Source organism: Ischnura elegans, chromosome 11, assembly GCF_921293095.1.
Source record: "Ischnura elegans chromosome 11, ioIscEleg1.1, whole genome shotgun sequence".
Classification (NCBI taxonomy): Eukaryota; Metazoa; Arthropoda; class Insecta; order Odonata; family Coenagrionidae; genus Ischnura; species Ischnura elegans.
The window spans coordinates 23,783,455-23,800,579 of NC_060256.1; the positions used below are offsets into that span (position 1 = coordinate 23,783,455).

Genomic DNA, 17,125 nt, shown 5'->3' on the forward strand with positions numbered 1-17,125 from the left:
ATGATGAGAATTGCAACGCCTGTAAGCTACTCATGAATGCCTTAAGTCGTGAATATACGTCACATATGCGGACCAGTATAATATGGTGTGGTATTTGGAGGAGGCGACCGAAAGCTTAGGTCATTTGCGCCATGAGGGAATGGTATGGAAGGAAGGGTAGAGAGAAACCCGGCGTCGGCATTAGCCTGCTCCTAACGAAAGACGCCAAGGGGACCACGGCTTAACGTCCCATCTGACGGACGGAGTGTTGAGGTTGAAATTTTCTCCACACAACAATCAAGCAGGGATCGGGCAGTATCTGAAAATTCTTTGCCACCGCAGGGATTTGAACCCGAGCCCACGGTGTGGGAAGCCAACACTCTAGTATAATATAATTTTGTAATATTGCTTGAATAGTGCACATTATTGACGGATAGTGCGCGCTTAAAAGTAAGCCATCCTGATCTCATCGTAAGGTATTTTCTTACATATTTACGCTTTATTTATATTTACATCTTGGCTATCGGCGTCGTTATTACTTTTGTTAGATTTTCATAGCAAAAATTATTCAACGTCTAGCATACTACTACTATCGGTGATACCATTGTTACATGCATGTAGTTCTACGTAGTAGTTTAATATTTTGATTTTAGAGCTTCAGGCATGCATTACATTATTTTGCATATTTTTAGTGTCCCATTAAAAATATAAATATCTAAATTGCTCCATATGCCGATGTTTTTTTTTGCTAATATATTATTATGTATATTTTATCAATGTTATATTTTAAAACTGTGGGCAGGGTCAGGTCATAAGCTAAATACTTCTTTACTGCAATATCAGTCCGATGGCTTCCTAGGTGTCCTACATTTATCTTCTTTCTTCATACTAGAGGAGTAGATACCTCCCAGTTTCTTCGGCATCTTATCAATTTTTAAAAATTGTCTTCGATAAATTATCTATTAAATTTTCCTGTGATAATTTGAAAAAGAGTTTTCCATTTCTTGTCATATTATTTGAACACAGGAAAGTGAGTCAGGTATATTGTTATTTTCTTCTCAACAAGTAAGAGACAATGTCTTCACGTGATTTCTAATTTTGACAGTTATCATACCCATCATAATTAGAGAAGGACGGATCCAGGATTTTTATCGGATCCGGACTCGGATCGGATCCGGATTCGGAATTGGATGCATTTTCAAATTCCTGTCGCTGAGATTCCCCCGATGATTGTTCAATCTCTTGGGAATAGTCACACTATGTGCCAGTCGTATTTTGCTATTTTTGTTTTCCACGGCTGAAATTCTCCTACGCAACCTCTGCGAGAGCTTTCAAGCAAAACGGTTCTTGAGTAGGACAAGAATCGCATGCGACGGCGCATTCGAAGAGAGAATCGGAAATATTTCCACCCTTATGTTGCATTCACTGAAGCTATTATTCAAAATTTCGGATCCAGATTCGATGTCTTCCGCGACTTTGGATCCGATGTATCCGATGAAGGGCAATATTCGCGGATATTTGGATCCGAGGTATCCGATCCGACCATCCCTAATCAAAAAGCATCATATAATGTTTCAATCATCTATTGGTACTTCATCATCGAACTGTCAAACTTTTCCATCCTAATCGCCTCGTAATTAGCACCGATCTTACCTGCTGACGTCTTACAGTGCGCTGATTGTGAGTGCTATCGTAATGTATCCCAGTGGATGAAAAACGTGACCCACAGCCCTTCTCCGCATTTGTGATCTTCCGTTCCTCTAACTAACGCGAGATTCCGGATAAGACTTAGCACCTGCCCACTGCTTTCGCGACTGCTCGTGTTTGATAAATTAAGATGAGGGATATTGGGAAAAAGAAAGGGTGCCTAATTGTCAATCAGCGACGGTGTTGGAGGTGGGAGGAGAGAGGTGGAGAGGTGCTAAAGGTATATCGCTCGTCATTCCGTTTTCGTCTACTTAGCGGCTCGTGGCGATATGCGCAACTGCTCATCCTCGATATTAGTCAGCATGGAAATTTTTTACTGGAGCGTTGAGCAAAGTATAGCGTGAATTTACGTTGTAGATTTGGAGATTTTTTTTTCAGATGGCGTATAAATATCCTTTGATTACACCCGTAGTATTGGAGATGTAATCACCTTATGGAAATAGAGTGAGGTTTAAAATGGCATTCATTTGTCTTACTCATCAGGATAGCAACGGTGCCTCGATTAATAATATCAATGGAGTTAATCGCTAAGGAAATTCATTGCAGGTTTATATTTTTCCATTGTTCTAACCTTGCATGTTTCATGAGGGGTCTGCAATATTGCAGGAGGTGCTAAGGGAGACATTTTTTTAGCATTTTTTGTCCATCGACATAGGATTGTACCTCCTTAGTTAATGAGCTATGCTAACGCAAACATTTTGTTGAATGAACATCGCAAGAACTTTCTTTACGAATTACTAACCGTAGATAAATACAGTGGAACTTGGTTATAACGGCATCGGCTGTAACGTCAACTCGGGTTTAACGTCACATTTTATACAGACCAGCCAAATTTGAACATTTTATGTTGTACGAAAAACCGTTTACATCGTCAACAAATATTGCGACGCTCGGGTATAGCGCCAAACATTTTGCGATTCTTAGGTTTCAAAAGTGGTAGTGTGATTGTATTATGTCCCAAAGTTCATAGAAACCATGCGTAGAAACATCAAAAGCAAAAAAAGTTCACAAGCTGGACGTTGAGCTGGTGACGGGATGCAATTCTTTTGTTTAATTGGTGCCTGGAGGGAGCGGGGGCTGTCCCGCATACCCGAGTCTTATCCCTTCCCACCCCCACATATCATTTTTTTATTAACGTTTTTTATTATACATATTCCAATGTACGAGTATATTTCAATGAACAGTGCTGTATATAGCAGAGCATTTGTGTCTTTACTTTGTCCTTTCACTCAGATTAAAGGCTGCTTTTTTATAACGTCACTCGGATATAAGGTTAAAAATCATCTGGTCCCTTTGATGACGTTATGACCAAGTTCCACGGTATTACCTTTGCATGAATATGCACATATTTTTTGATGCACTGCTCCGCTTAGTATTCATATCACCGTGAGGTGTGCATGGTGGGGTTCTCTTGCATGCTGGTGATTGGTCATCCCCAGCCAAACACCCTGGTGGTGGCTCCCAGGATACTATGTAGATTTAGAAAACCGATTCACTATGGTATCCCTTTTTGTTCTGAAGAAGTCTGTTTTATGAAGAGCTTTACAATTCAAGTGAAATCCTCTCGAATTGCAAATTCGGTAGCTTTGCGGTGTTATTTATAGTCAGGATCACCAATTTTGGACAATGCCACTCCTGCATTAACTAATTAGTGACATTGTTCTATTTTAATAGAAGCCAATGAGGAAATATAGGCACTACTCACAGTGAGCGCGATTATTAGTGTCTTTAATGGTACATCTCTGATGCTTAGATATCCCACGCTTTACTATTTGAATACCTTTACATGATCACGCATTCAGTTTTTTGACAAGGAATTTAGTTTCTTACCTTGCTTGGACTGTAGTCGACCTTTCTGAATCCAGGCATAATTTTTCATGAAAATATTGAAACTTTCTGAAACGGCATAATATTGTGCTAAATATTATGTCGTTAATACGATGTTTCATCGCTTTTAAAATGCATTTATCATTACCAATCACTTTAATTAGGTCTTTGAAGGTAGATACATAGTCACGGTTTAATTAATTTTAAAGGCTCACATTATTATATTCCACAAATCAAAGTCTACCATAGTTTAAGGCAGACATGGTCAGCCACATAATAATTTGAAGAATGCTCGCCATTAAAGTCAGACTTAATAATATCGATTTAGAAGTCGCTAATCCTATTTGACGATGCCGCTCAGTGGTGAACAAGTTTGTAATTCTAACAAAATATATATAGAAATATGATTTTGTGACAAACTTTATTCCAAGAAATTTTTAAAATTCCTACATCAATAAATGCTGCCTAGTTAGGCGCATTACCAATACTGCGTGCAGCTGATCACGGTTGGAAAAAATGCATTCTCACCTATCGATGATGAGAGAAACCCAGATTCCTGTCTGCGTTCGTCCATTGCAACCTAATGAGTTGCGAGGAAAAAAAGTCGAGTCACCGCAAAAATGAATGCCACGACGTTCACCTGAACGCCTCTTCATTCCCAGGCGAAGGCAATTTTCTCGTAAATTTCCCAAATCGATTGATTTAGTTGCATGTGATGACAATAAAAAATCGTCAAGACAACCATTCATGAAGCCTTCTCGGAAGGGAATTACCCCATGAAGGATGGGGGAGAAGGAGGCATCTCACTTCTTTTGTGCATTCGAATGAAATATTCAAACCACGTGTCGTGTTGGAAGTCCTTAAATCATCGCAATCGCTTGTTTTCCCTTCCCACCGGCCGCTGCTCCACAACCAAGGAAACTACATCGAAGATGGCCCATACTATCCCATGGGATGTTGATTTTTGTTTCCACTGTGGCCGCTTTTCAATCGGTTTACAAAAATGTCCGCAGCGCTGCGCTGACTGTTTTGCGATCCTCTTTTTTTCCCATTTTTTCGGACAAGGAGGACTGCATAGCGGAGGCCCAACTTCATACTATGCAAGGCTGATTTCTGTTGCCACTTCGGTTGTATTGTAATCGGTTTCCAAAAATGTCCGCGGCGCGGTGAAAAGTGCAATGCGATCCTTTTTTTTCCAAAATTTTTAGCATAATCTCTGTCATTTGATAGATCACATCATCATGTGTATCCATCTGTGTAGCCATCTGAACTGCCGAAATTCGGAATAGCCCCTCGGGCCGACAACTTGCACAATTAATCGCCAGGAAATCGTCTCATCACAAGAAATTATAGCAATTTATTCTCGAAATACATCTATTTCAGAAACTTTCTTCTTTTTGGTTCTACCAAGAAACCTTCGGAGAGGTGGCTCAAATCTATCCCATGAAAGACTGATTTCTATTCCCACTTCGGTCGCATTTTAATCGGGCTTCAAAAATGTCCGCGGGGCGGTGCTGATGCGATCCACTTTTTCCAATATTTTGCAGTATAATGTTTGTCATTGGGAGAAATAGAATCGAAAAATAATGAATTTGATATATCATATCACCATGTGCATAAATTTCGAGTAATACCCCTAATTATACCCTATTTCCTCTTGAAACTCGGACCAATTTGTCCGTCAGCTACGCGAGTGGCGACTTTTGTAAACCCATTTAAATGCGCGGTGGCTGACAACACATTTAGAGGCCGACTTGAGGATACCATTTTGCAATACTCGTGATGTTGGAGTACAATGCTTGTCATTGCGAAGAATGGCATTATAATATAATTGATTCGATAGATCACATCATCATGTGTATTCATTTCGGTTAATATCCCTATTATACCATCTTTCCCCGTGAAACTCAGAACAATTTTTTCATCAGAGACATCAGTGGCTACTTTGGTAAACCTATTTAAATGCCCGGTGGGTTGCAACACATTTAATTGCCGACTTGAGGATCCTATTTTCTATCATATTCGTGGTCTGCAATTCCACCACGAAGGTGACTACAAAGAGAGGTCCCATTCTATCCCATAGAAGGTTAATTTATGTTGCTACTTCGTTTGCTTATTGATCGGTTTTCAAAAATGTCCGCAGCACGGCCCTAAATGCTTTGCGTTCCATTGTTTCCCAATATATTGTAGCATAGTGTTTAGAAATGCGAGAATCAGTATCGAATATTTATGGATATGATAAATCACATCATCATGAATATTAATTTCTGTTAAAACTCTTAATTCTTCCCCATCTCTCTTTACCTTCTTTCCACATCAAATATTTATGATTAATGTTCCTATCTTCGTACTTAGGCAACCATCTGAGTACTCTAGTAGTAATTATAATAATACCAATAGTATTAATAAGGACAATAATAAGAATATTTATTATACGAACTGATGTCCCCTTATGTGAACGTCTGATCGTACATCCACTTGCCTGTGACCTAGTCCGGGGTGAGCTCTACCCTCACCCAACCAAACCACCATTCAGGATGAATCACTGAATGAGTATCATTTTTTAAATTACTTTTTTCGATTTAGGCCAATTTTGTGACGGTAAAAATCGACAAGTAATTGCGTAACCATACGATTACACGGGAACTCGAGTGCTCGAGTATGAACTTACTAATTTGGCTCACTCCTATTCCACGTGCGAGAAAGGTGTGAGAGTTGGTGATGCATAGACAAGGGGAGAGCGGAAAAAAAGGAAGCGCGACTTATCAAAGATGCGTTAACCCCCAGCTCTCTCTCCCCCGGAGACGTCTTTCCTTTTTTAGGATCGCGCCACGAACGTGCTACTCACGATTCGCCCCCTCAGCGGTCCGCTTAAAGTGATTATCGTCCCCGGCGGGTTCATTAAGAGCGGATTCCCCCGTGCCAAACACGAAATCAATGCGCTCTTCCAACACTCGGATTGCGGGGGAGGGGAAGAGGCTTCCAAGTGTAAGAGGCTCTTGTCGAAGGGCGATCGAAGGAATCGATAAAGGTTACTTTACAGAAGTACAAACCACTGCGCACTTTGCAGCTGCAACTTAAATTACGCGCAGTGTGGAAATATGACCATATTTCTCCTTATTAAAATTAAAAAGAAGAACTTTTTGCTTTCACATGAATCTTTATTCACACATTTACACCACGTGTAAAATATTTGCTTGCTTCATATATCTATTGTCTTAATTCTTCGTTAAAACGTTGGCGGGTACTCGTCATGTTCATCAAACACACTAGGGCTATGTCCGTCAATTTCTGGGTGGTCCCAACGTTTCCCGACATGTGCTGGTCGCTTTTTCAAGGGAATCTGTCAATGATAAAGGGAAAAAAGCGACCAGCATTGGTTAGGGAACGTTTGGCAACCCGAAAATTTACGCGGCGACATAGCCATAAAGTTTTTTTTTAACTAATATGTATTATCTTTTTCAAATCAGCATCCAGATTATTTGAAGGGATTTTTTTTCTCGTAGTGAAAACATGGCTCTTGTTACCACCCGAATGACTCCAGATAACTTGATTCCTCCTGTACACAGCACTACTATTTACAAAAAAATCTATCTGTGTTGCCGGGGCGAGGTTGTGGAAAGTATGCCTACCGACATAAAAAATTCAGTTTAGTATTTGGTCTAAAAAAATATATTTTTTGTGTCTATCCAATCAAGAAGGGTATTAATTTAAGAAGTATGCAAAACTTCATTGAGGAATTGTTGTCATTGTTCTTATTAATGTAACTCCTTTGAGAATCAATATGCTATCGAGCTCAAATATACATGTATCTGTTGCATGTTCTTTGTAGACGAAGACGTCCATGGACATTAAATTTATATTCTATTCTATTCAGTACACCATAATCAAATAATCTCGCACGAATATTTTAGCTAATACTATGCATGAAGACAGAGGCAAGTCCATATATATGGGTTACATGTAAACATCGGTCATCGATCAGTAAATATATTGATGATTTTGCTTATTTCACACTATTTATTAGGTAAACCTTTACCGATTCGAATGCTCCCGTATCATTTTCAAGGATAAATACTTTTAGTGTGCATTGGTATTGCATAAATATTACAATTTTTACTAGTGTTTCGTCTTGAAAATACACTGGAGGGTAGGAACCGATCGATGTTTTACAGCATAAAGCGTCTGGAATAGACAAAGTAATTGCTATATATTTATTAGTCCAGGGGGAAATTCTATATAATCAGCTCGCTAACAATGGAAGATGTATATACTATAGGTCACTGTTCAAAGTGCGTGGGTTACAGCATATTATACGTCAGGCTGTCCTAATGCGGATATTTTTAGACTTTTATTTATCTTTTTATTTATTATTTTACTCTCGGGAGCGTTTTTGGTTTAAGACATCAATTTTTCTGACAAGTTAGCAAGTATATATATTTCCATTTACTGGAGTTAATAACCACACCTTTCCTTGTCCCTCACAGCTTTAAATCGGTAGTAATTGGTCCATTCATTCATAAAAGTAAGTAATAGGTTACTAATGTGTTATAATTACACATTTTTAATTCTTACTTTCTTAGCACTTACTTAATTCTTTGTCATGCATCTCCCTAGCGTGCGTAGAATATACTTAGCCATCAATCCATTTCCATGTGGAGTAGTAAAAGTCAAACAAAAATATTTAGATAAAAGGCATAGATAGTTAAATTTTTTATCGTTTTGCTGGGTCAGTGAATGGACCTCATCTTTATGACTCACGTGCAAAGATATGCACCTTTATGGAGTAGTTTTTCCGAAAGGGATGCTATCGTGGAAGAAGCTATGAAGACAGGCGTAGATAATAACTGTTTTGGTCTCTCCTACCTTTTTGTAAAAACCGCTTAAGTGATCGATAGAGCATTTGGTGGCCGTTATTAGTGAAATTGCATTAGCGTAATCTTGTTTCACGGCCTTCTAAAATATATGATTTGGGTAATGGGACTTAATGGCTTAGAGCAAAGGGCAGAGTGCTTTTCAAGACAAGGGTAAAGACAGTTCACTCGCTTGCTATAGGAAGAGATTATGCATGTAGATAACCTGAGATTCAGGCTAATAGAAATTGAATGTGCTATGGAAACTTATGGAGAAATTCTAAATAAGAATATATCGTACTACGTGGATATGGTGGGCTGGATGAATACCCCGGGGAATTGCTCTTTTTTTACAGACGGTCTAGGTAGATGCGCTTACCAGAGGGTTTTATTATTAAGAGTTTAAAGTGTAAGAATCATTTTTTAAAAGTTCTAGTTGATTTTTCAATCCCAGAAGACATTCAAATATTCCTTTAATTTCTACAAATGGGCAATTACTTTGACAACTTTATTTGAAAAAGAGTATCTTTCAATTGTAATTCCGATAGTGGCATATAATTTACCTATTACTGCTAAATTTAGACGGTTATTCCGCAATAATATTTTTAAAATGTCGTAATATCATGAATATTTTGTGTTTGAGCGTTTTGACACGTATTCTTGATCAAATATCCGGGTACTTTAGGCAAAGGAATGGAATTCTAACCACAAAATTTGTGGCTGGAGTAGGAGGAAAGAGAGTAGTTAGTGGGAATTTTAAAGGGATATGTGGAGTGAGCATAAGAGGATGGGTGGGTAGCCGTAGTAGAACCGACAAATATTACAATAGATGATACTCAAGTCCGACCGTAAAAGTTGTTACCCACCGGGCATTGAAATGAGTTTACTAAATTCGCCGCTAGTGTCGCTGACGAAAAAATTGATCCAAGTTTTACGGGTAAATGAGGTATAATTAGTGATATTATACGAAATTTATACACATGATGGTATTATCTATCAAATTAGTTGCCTTTCAATTCTATTCCTTGCGCTGACAAACATTTTAATATTGTAAAATATTGTAATAAAATGGATCGCAGTTCACTCATTACCACGTCGCGGACATTTTTGGAAAGAGATTAAAATGGTACTGAAGTGGCAACAGAAATAAAGCTTCTATGGGATAGAATTGGGCCTCCTCTATGCAGTCCCCTCGGTAGAATCAGGAGGTAGAAAGTATGAAAATAGATGCATTGCGAGAATAAATTACTATCATGACGTAAGATGAGACGTTTTCCTGGCGATTAATCAGCAAGGTGCCGGGCCGGAGGGGCTCTTCCGATTTCGGCTGCTCAGATGGCGTCACAGATTTATCCATGCACGGGCAATGTTTGGAAGTTCAACAAGTGACCGACTCCGGTTCGTGAGTTACGGCTCAATGACTGGGCTCACTTACACGTGAACGGGTCATTTCCATCGTGTCAAAATTAACCCTGTTCCCTCGAGGAATTAATGAGTCATCGAACGAGTCATTTGAAGATCGAATGGTTCTCCGAAAGTAGTCATTTTATTCGGATGTAGAGATTACGATGGCGTTTCATTAGGGGCTTCAGAAGCCTTTACGGCGATGGACAACAAAAAAAAACAAAAAGACAATGACAGCCATGGACCACGACACCCAGGTGGAGGCTTATGCAATCACTGTTATTGTCATCTAGCTAGTTCTGGTAGCACAAAAGGGAAAACATTCTTTCGCTAAGACGTGTATATTTAACTGTTTCGAGTTTGTTTGAACATTATACTGGCCTTATTTTGTGATTATAAAAAAATTATAAATACGTAATTTGATGTTATTTTTTATTACTATCCTCTTTATGAGGAATGCTTGTGGGGAGAAGTTCAATCATTTAGCGATGTAAAAAAGCATTTCTTAAAAAATTGCAGCCAGTAATCAATCTCGTCCGATACGTCACTTCAGGTACTTTACCATTAGGACAGTTGGTCCCAGTATCAACCCGGGCCAATAACGTCACACCGTTCATATTTGTCCGAGGAGCCCATTCGAGGCATAGTTTAGAGCTAGTTGCTTATTATTGCGCACGTGCATCGCGACTCATGGTAAACGTGACGATAATGATCAAGAGCAGGCTCCTTATGTCTCTCATTGAAAAAGTTTGGATGTTGGAACGGGTATTTTTGACCTGGGAACTCATATACTGTTTACAATATAGTGGCAAAAAATTCGAAAGAGGAGATTAGTGATAGTTTGTTTGTCGAATTATTCTGATTTTGGTAATGTCATTTAATGTACTCCAATTTTTCTAAGATACTCTAGCGGCCTCAGCAACTACACGGTCGCCGAATCATTACGACACTCTCGACTCATATTTTGTCATGAAATATAGCGATCGTGCGGCTTCCTGCGCTTTTGTATTTCCCGCTAATCGCTATAACTTTGTTTTTCGGTGAATTAGCCACATCACGTATCGTTTCGATATGGTGATCATTCAAAGTGCTTCGTTATAGCAAGGCAAGTTAAAATTAACATCAGCTATTATATGTTACGCATAATAATCAATGAAATAAATGCATATTTCTACGTTTTGTTCATGTGTTAAGGGTTTTTTTTCCTGAAATAACTCCTTAGAGAGAATTATTTTCTGTAAAAAGGTGCTCTGAATGAGCAAATTAACCTGCTGTAAGGCTTAATTTATAATTATTAGTAATAAGCAAGTCTTTAAATGTCATTTATATTCCGTCCGTAAAAGATAAGCGGATTTAAGTGGTTTTCCTCCCTTTTAGATTAATTTCACCTATGCTCATGCACCATTTGCCAGTATACACGGTACATATTCCATCAGACAGTATTTCAAGCACCACCTTACGTTGGCAGATTTATTCAGCAAGGCGGCCTAGACTAGGATAATTATTATATATTGCTATGAAATTACTTCGTGATAGCAAAATGGTGAAATTTATGCAACAAAGAACTCAATTTACGATGTACTGTCAACTATGGCCGTGTAACAGAATTTCATTTTCACGATACAATTATTTTAAATGTTTTTTTAAAGTAATTTATGGTAACAAATAATAATACGTTTAGCATAAAAAAGTCAAAGGAATGCTGCTCTGAGTTTAGTGAATTGATTATAGTTTCCCGCTCAATTTTCAACATCGCTTGGATGATTATGGCATATGGACGCGAAAAAATTTTTTCTTTGATATATATGGTACCTCTTGATATTTCGAGGCTCTCCGCCAAGAGGTTAATACACCTTCTTCCTCATGTCTGCCTTGTGATTTACTATGTGCGCGTTATCGGACGTGGTAAATTTTTTTCCTCGACGGAGGTCTCACTATAGTTCCTACTTCCCATAGATTTTGCATGTATGTAGCCTCAAATTCAGGTAAGAAGGCTGAATTGAGATTACTTCACACATTGAAAAATAATTTTCTACTTGCAATTTAACATCATATTGTTTTGATTTGATTTATGCAGAGGAAGACGAGAGAACACGTCGTTAAGTAGCCACCAATTAGAAATATGCATGAGAGATGAAAGTCTTAAATCATTGATCATATGATTAATTTTTATCGTCGTCCTGTCCATCGGAAGTGATTTTTCTTTGAGATGGTCTAGGATTTACGTTTGTTTATGAAATAGTCCCAATTCTATTTATCACTATTTTTCAATGATTATTTCTTGGGGATTTATCACACAAAACATACGATTTGATGGGCCTGTGATAACCTTACGTTGACAGAGTTTAATACATAATTTGTTTTGCTCTACCCTGGCGATTAAGTAGGTACAATCGATAATTAATTTTATCCAGATATTTTCAGTGCTAGTTGTCATTAATATTCGTAGGAGTCCGTTGTGACCCATGTGTTAGTCATCTTTCCTCAAATAAATTTGCAATTCTAAAGCGATTACGATGTCTTAACTTGATATCGCTCGGTAGAATTTGTATTCCTTGATACATCGGAGTCAATGTGCCAACCGCTATCAGTTAACGGCGTCCTCTAAAAATTCACGAAATATATTACAGGCATTTGGCACTGATTTTATAATTGTGGGTCGCATCAGATGTGTAGTCTCTCGGCAACAAGCGGGTCCTTGTCGCTTTGGATAGGCATGATGAGATAATCCTGTGAAACGCGATGTGGATAAATGGCCAGTATGGTATGTAGTGATGGCGGTTTATTACGAGATGGCTAAATGTGTATTCAAGAAGAAACATATCCTTCAGCGGGGAACACGATTTTGAACAGAATTTGAGAAATATTTGAGAAAAGCACACATATTTCTCACCTATAAAGAGGATTATGGGGAAATCTAATAATAACATATCATATTAAATAGACATTTTGAACTTACCTATATGTGGTCTAACCGTAAATTGCTAGCTGTAATACAGTTATCTATCAAAATAGTAAAATGAACTTGTTCCATCAATGTCATCAGCTGTATTTACATATTTGTATGTTGTTTATACCACGAAATAACATTAATTTTCTTAATTTTTTAAACCAATCATGTGATTTTCGTTGAAGAGATACTTATTCAGTCAATCAATATCAATAAATCAATCAATACATCAATAGTTACCATGTTTGGGAGAAAAATATTTGTCAGGAAGTGCCTTCACTTCATACCCGAATCGGAAACCAATTACCAGAATTTCGAAGACCTAGAATTCAAAATTACTATTCAGTGAACCAATCTCCCTAAAAGACACCCGAAATATCATCCCATGTTTCGCGCATGTTTCGCGTTGTGAAACGCGTGTAACGTGTGGTATATCTCCGGTTTGGCATAGAAATCCTGAGCATTGCTTTTTATTACCGACTTATTTACATTTTACGCCAATTTCATTCTCTTAGTCTCGACCCACTGCTCTCATTTTTCAACCCTTAGAAAATATTTTATTCGAGTCAGTGAGATATCCGGCGTGAGTTCGATTATACACGTTTTTAAGGGAGGGGAGGAGGACATCCATCTACAGACCGCTGCCCCCCTGATGCAACTGTTAAAGAAGTCGTGAGATGCGAGGAAAGAGAGTGAAAAAAGGGCCTTGGATCACCGTTCCAATAAACGCGGTTTATGGCCGGTGAGAATACCTTGGTGAAATGAGTGATTTATGTCGGCTACGTGTTAATGCCATGCGGTTCTTCTACGATGGAAATTTGCCCTCGCGAAAGAGCGGAGGGAATTTTACATGTGTGACGTAAAGGTCCGTCGCGCTCTGTGCAAATAGCCCCAACCATTTCGTCGTCCGGCCTGCTGGAGTAGGCAAGCAACTTAATCGCTCCTTAGATAAGTAAAAATGTTTCCCAACAAGAGCAGACGCGTGGGTAAATATAAGCGTTTTAGGATTTTTTTTTCTCTCTCTCCTCGAGAATTCCTGCGAATGAGTTGACCTACAAAGTAAAAAAATAATTAAATAAATGAGAGAAAATATTTGTGAAACCTGATGTCGCTGCCTGTACGGTGAGCCTGATTCGAAGTATATGTTTGTACTCACAGAACATTTTCTCATCTCTTTGAATTAAGACCTCGACCTCTATTTTTCATTGTAGTTAGGCTTTTTGACTTGCATTTGGTTTCCTCGACATTGCTTAAGGAATTGAATTTTTACCTAGTTTGAAATAGCAATTTTTGTGCATAAATGTAGATTTCGCCGTGAGAAATTAATGTACTTGACCATTTTTCTGAATTCGGATCTCAAGATTGCTGATAAGGCAAGATATCAGACAATAATTAAATGTCTTACGATCAATTGATTCATATTGCCATGTATTTTTTCCTACTGACTTTCGTATTTTGTGCGCATATCTTGGGAGCTCTTTGTGAGCAGAGGAGATATTTGATTAGTAAATGAATTAATGCTGTATTTAATGCTTATTACGGTCGTTGATCAAAGTGAAAGCTTTCTTCTTCCCCACGGAATTAATTTCCTTGTAAAAGTAAAAACAATTTTGTAAGGAGTAGTCATTTTGTTACCCCTACCAATTTTGTTTTTAGAATCTCACATTAATGACTAATGAAAGCAAATTCATTTCAATAGGTATGGGTTCATAAGGGTGATCTTTAAGAGTAACTTGCTTATTTTGTAATCAGCAAATTCGTAAACATACATCAAACCATCTAGAGGAAAATACATTTTTCTGTGGAAACTATATTAATTCAGCTCAACAGAACACTCGCGATATTCCGAATTCATATGGTGCGATATTTAGTTCATCATTTTCGGCAAATTCACAGGGGAAATATGTAATATCTGTATTTTTAAACTAAATTATTATACTACCCAAAGACGATAAGTGGTGATAAGTTGGTGACGATTGGATATATTACCGACTAGAGATACAATCGGATAGACTCGATGATTCTCGTTAGTCTAAGCTAAGTTCGCTTTGATACACTTACTGGACTAGAAGAAGGATATAGGTTAGTAACATGGCGGTGGAACCACCCTGTATTACTTACGAAGATGTAACATGCGAACGGCAATGAAAATATTGAGTAATGTAAATTAATCCTTTGTAGCTGAGTACATACTTCTTTAATGACATCAATTTTAATGTCTTCGTGACATTAATGCATAAGAATCTCAGTAAATATTGTTATTTTCACGCTACTGTGGTGGAATATTTTTTTGTTGTGTTAGGGATACGAGCCTCGTTCTTCCAAATAATTGATGTTTACGAGAATTATTTAGCAGTGATACTCAGTCTTCCCTAGTCTGGTTTCTTTTCTTTCAATTTGCCATGATTACTTGCTAAACTCTGTAGAGAATATATTGATAATGCATGGAGATATGAGTCCATCACAACTTTTTCCTGCAGTTTTGCTTATCGTAATGAAGTTACAATGACTAATAACAATTGAATTGCAGTTAGCGGTAAAATTTTGGCAGCGCCTGAGCAGTTCGGATGGCACTGGGTTTTAAATGCGCACTCCGTTGACAGGCACGTTTCAATATCTGGAGTAAATAGAAAGAGTTTGCTACTGACCTATTATCTGCAGTCTTGTGATCGGCGGCGAGCCGGCTGTTCCACGGAATCCCCCTCACTCGACAAACGCGGGGAGAACCTTCCTTATTCGCACATCGGGGCACCACCGCAAGGCCTCCACACGCCACGACGTCCACAGACGCTTAATTAAACGAAATAAAAAAAATTGAACGGCAGGCAGCGAAGATCAGTCAACAACACACACTTAAAGGACGCACCAAATCTCTTCGTCACACCAGAGAGTGAGGAGTTCCAGGAGAGAAAAATCCTTTCTCTTCCTTATCCTCTGGGCACGTTCGGCGAAGTCTCTCAACTCTTTCACTATCCGTTTCTCGAATTCGCTCTCGAAAGTTTTTTTTTTTGAAGCGGTCCGGCGCGAAAGGGAATTTCGTCGGGGGAACTGCGGAGGGAGAGGGGGAGGGAGAAAAAAGTTGAAGAGCGGACTTCGCAGCCCGCGGATGAAAACACTTGTGGCACACACGCGTCGGGAGATTCTCTTTCAGGCCGGCTCCATCGCGCAAACTTTATTTTTCTGCCGTGGGCGATATTCACTGTCTTTCGGGTTGACGTCGTTTGCGTCCTGATGGCAAACACCTCCAACACTGGAACCAGCACTCTTTCGGCTCGGCTATTATTTTTCGATGATATTTGCGACCAACCCCTCTCCTCTCAGTGTGCGTCAAGGCTGGGGAAGGCTCTGTCCCTACGTCACGTGATAGCGGGGTAGAAAAAAACCTGTGTCACGTGAGAGGGGTAGGGAAAAAACCGTTTTCCCACAAACCCCGTGCAGGGGAGGGAAGTGAGAACGATCAGGATTGGTCGTATAGTCCAAAACACTGGGGTGGCGCTTATTTGAACGCTTTTCAACTCTGTTCTCGGTTATATATCTCGTCCAGATTGTGTTTTCGTGCGAGCCGCGCGCTATTTCACGAGTAACTGACTCGCTTAGGGGTCCCTGGGGAGAAACATCCGAGCCACGACAAGCGCTTCACGCGCGCTCGACTACTGTGAACGGTCGGTGGTGGTAGGACGGGAGCAAAGAGAGTTGAGGTAGAAAATCGCGCTCATACAAACACATACCCACAGCCTGCCTTCCTCACACTCCTATATCGCCATGCTCCTCAGTTCGCCGTCATGTCCTACTCTTCAACTTCCCCCCCACACCAGCCATTAACTCCTTCCACTACCCCCTCCTTTTCCATCTCTGTCCCCACAAACGCACCCTCGTTTCTAGAGCTGTGTCGCTCGTGAATGAATAATTCAAAATGAACGATTCGTGAGACCGAAACAAATGCGTCGGATTGTGATTCTCCGTTGTAGTGGTTCAAATATGAAAGACATCGTTTATAATGAACTTCAGTGAATTAGTATTTTTAGGTCGTTTACCAGGTCAGGGCGACCATCTTGGCCCATTTGGACTCCTTATCTTGTGGACGACCCGAGAGAATGTTTTGGAAGCACCTAGTATTAGTTCATAATTCAAGGAACCTTTTCATGATCGCGCATGTATATTTTGTTATTATGCGTAATATTTTAAGACCGATGATTTAAAATAAGTGTGGTGTACATGTGGCGGTCCTCTTGTATGCTGTATGTTGGCGATTGATTACCACAGAGGTGGTTCGCAGGGAATTATGTGGATGTAGATAAAGGAATATGAATCAAATTCGATTGAGTTGGTTGCATTTGGTTGAATTGTTACAGAATCTAATAATTCAGCTGCTAGCCAAACCCGACAGGCATAAATCGCTCTTAAT

At 39.1% G+C, this 17,125-nt stretch overlaps 1 protein-coding gene across 3 annotated transcripts in view; it reads right to left on the reverse strand.

The window, feature by feature from the left end:
- Window positions 1-16,442, reverse strand: part of LOC124167527 (sodium/hydrogen exchanger 9B2-like) — a 391,566-nt gene extending 375,124 nt beyond the window's left edge. For all 3 annotated transcript variants that reach the window (XR_006866705.1, XM_046545473.1, XM_046545472.1), the window contains exon 1: window positions 15,369-16,442. The gene's annotated coding sequence lies outside the window, so the exon portion shown is untranslated. The remainder of the gene's footprint in view (window positions 1-15,368) is intronic.
- Window positions 16,443-17,125: the final 683 nt, after the last annotated feature.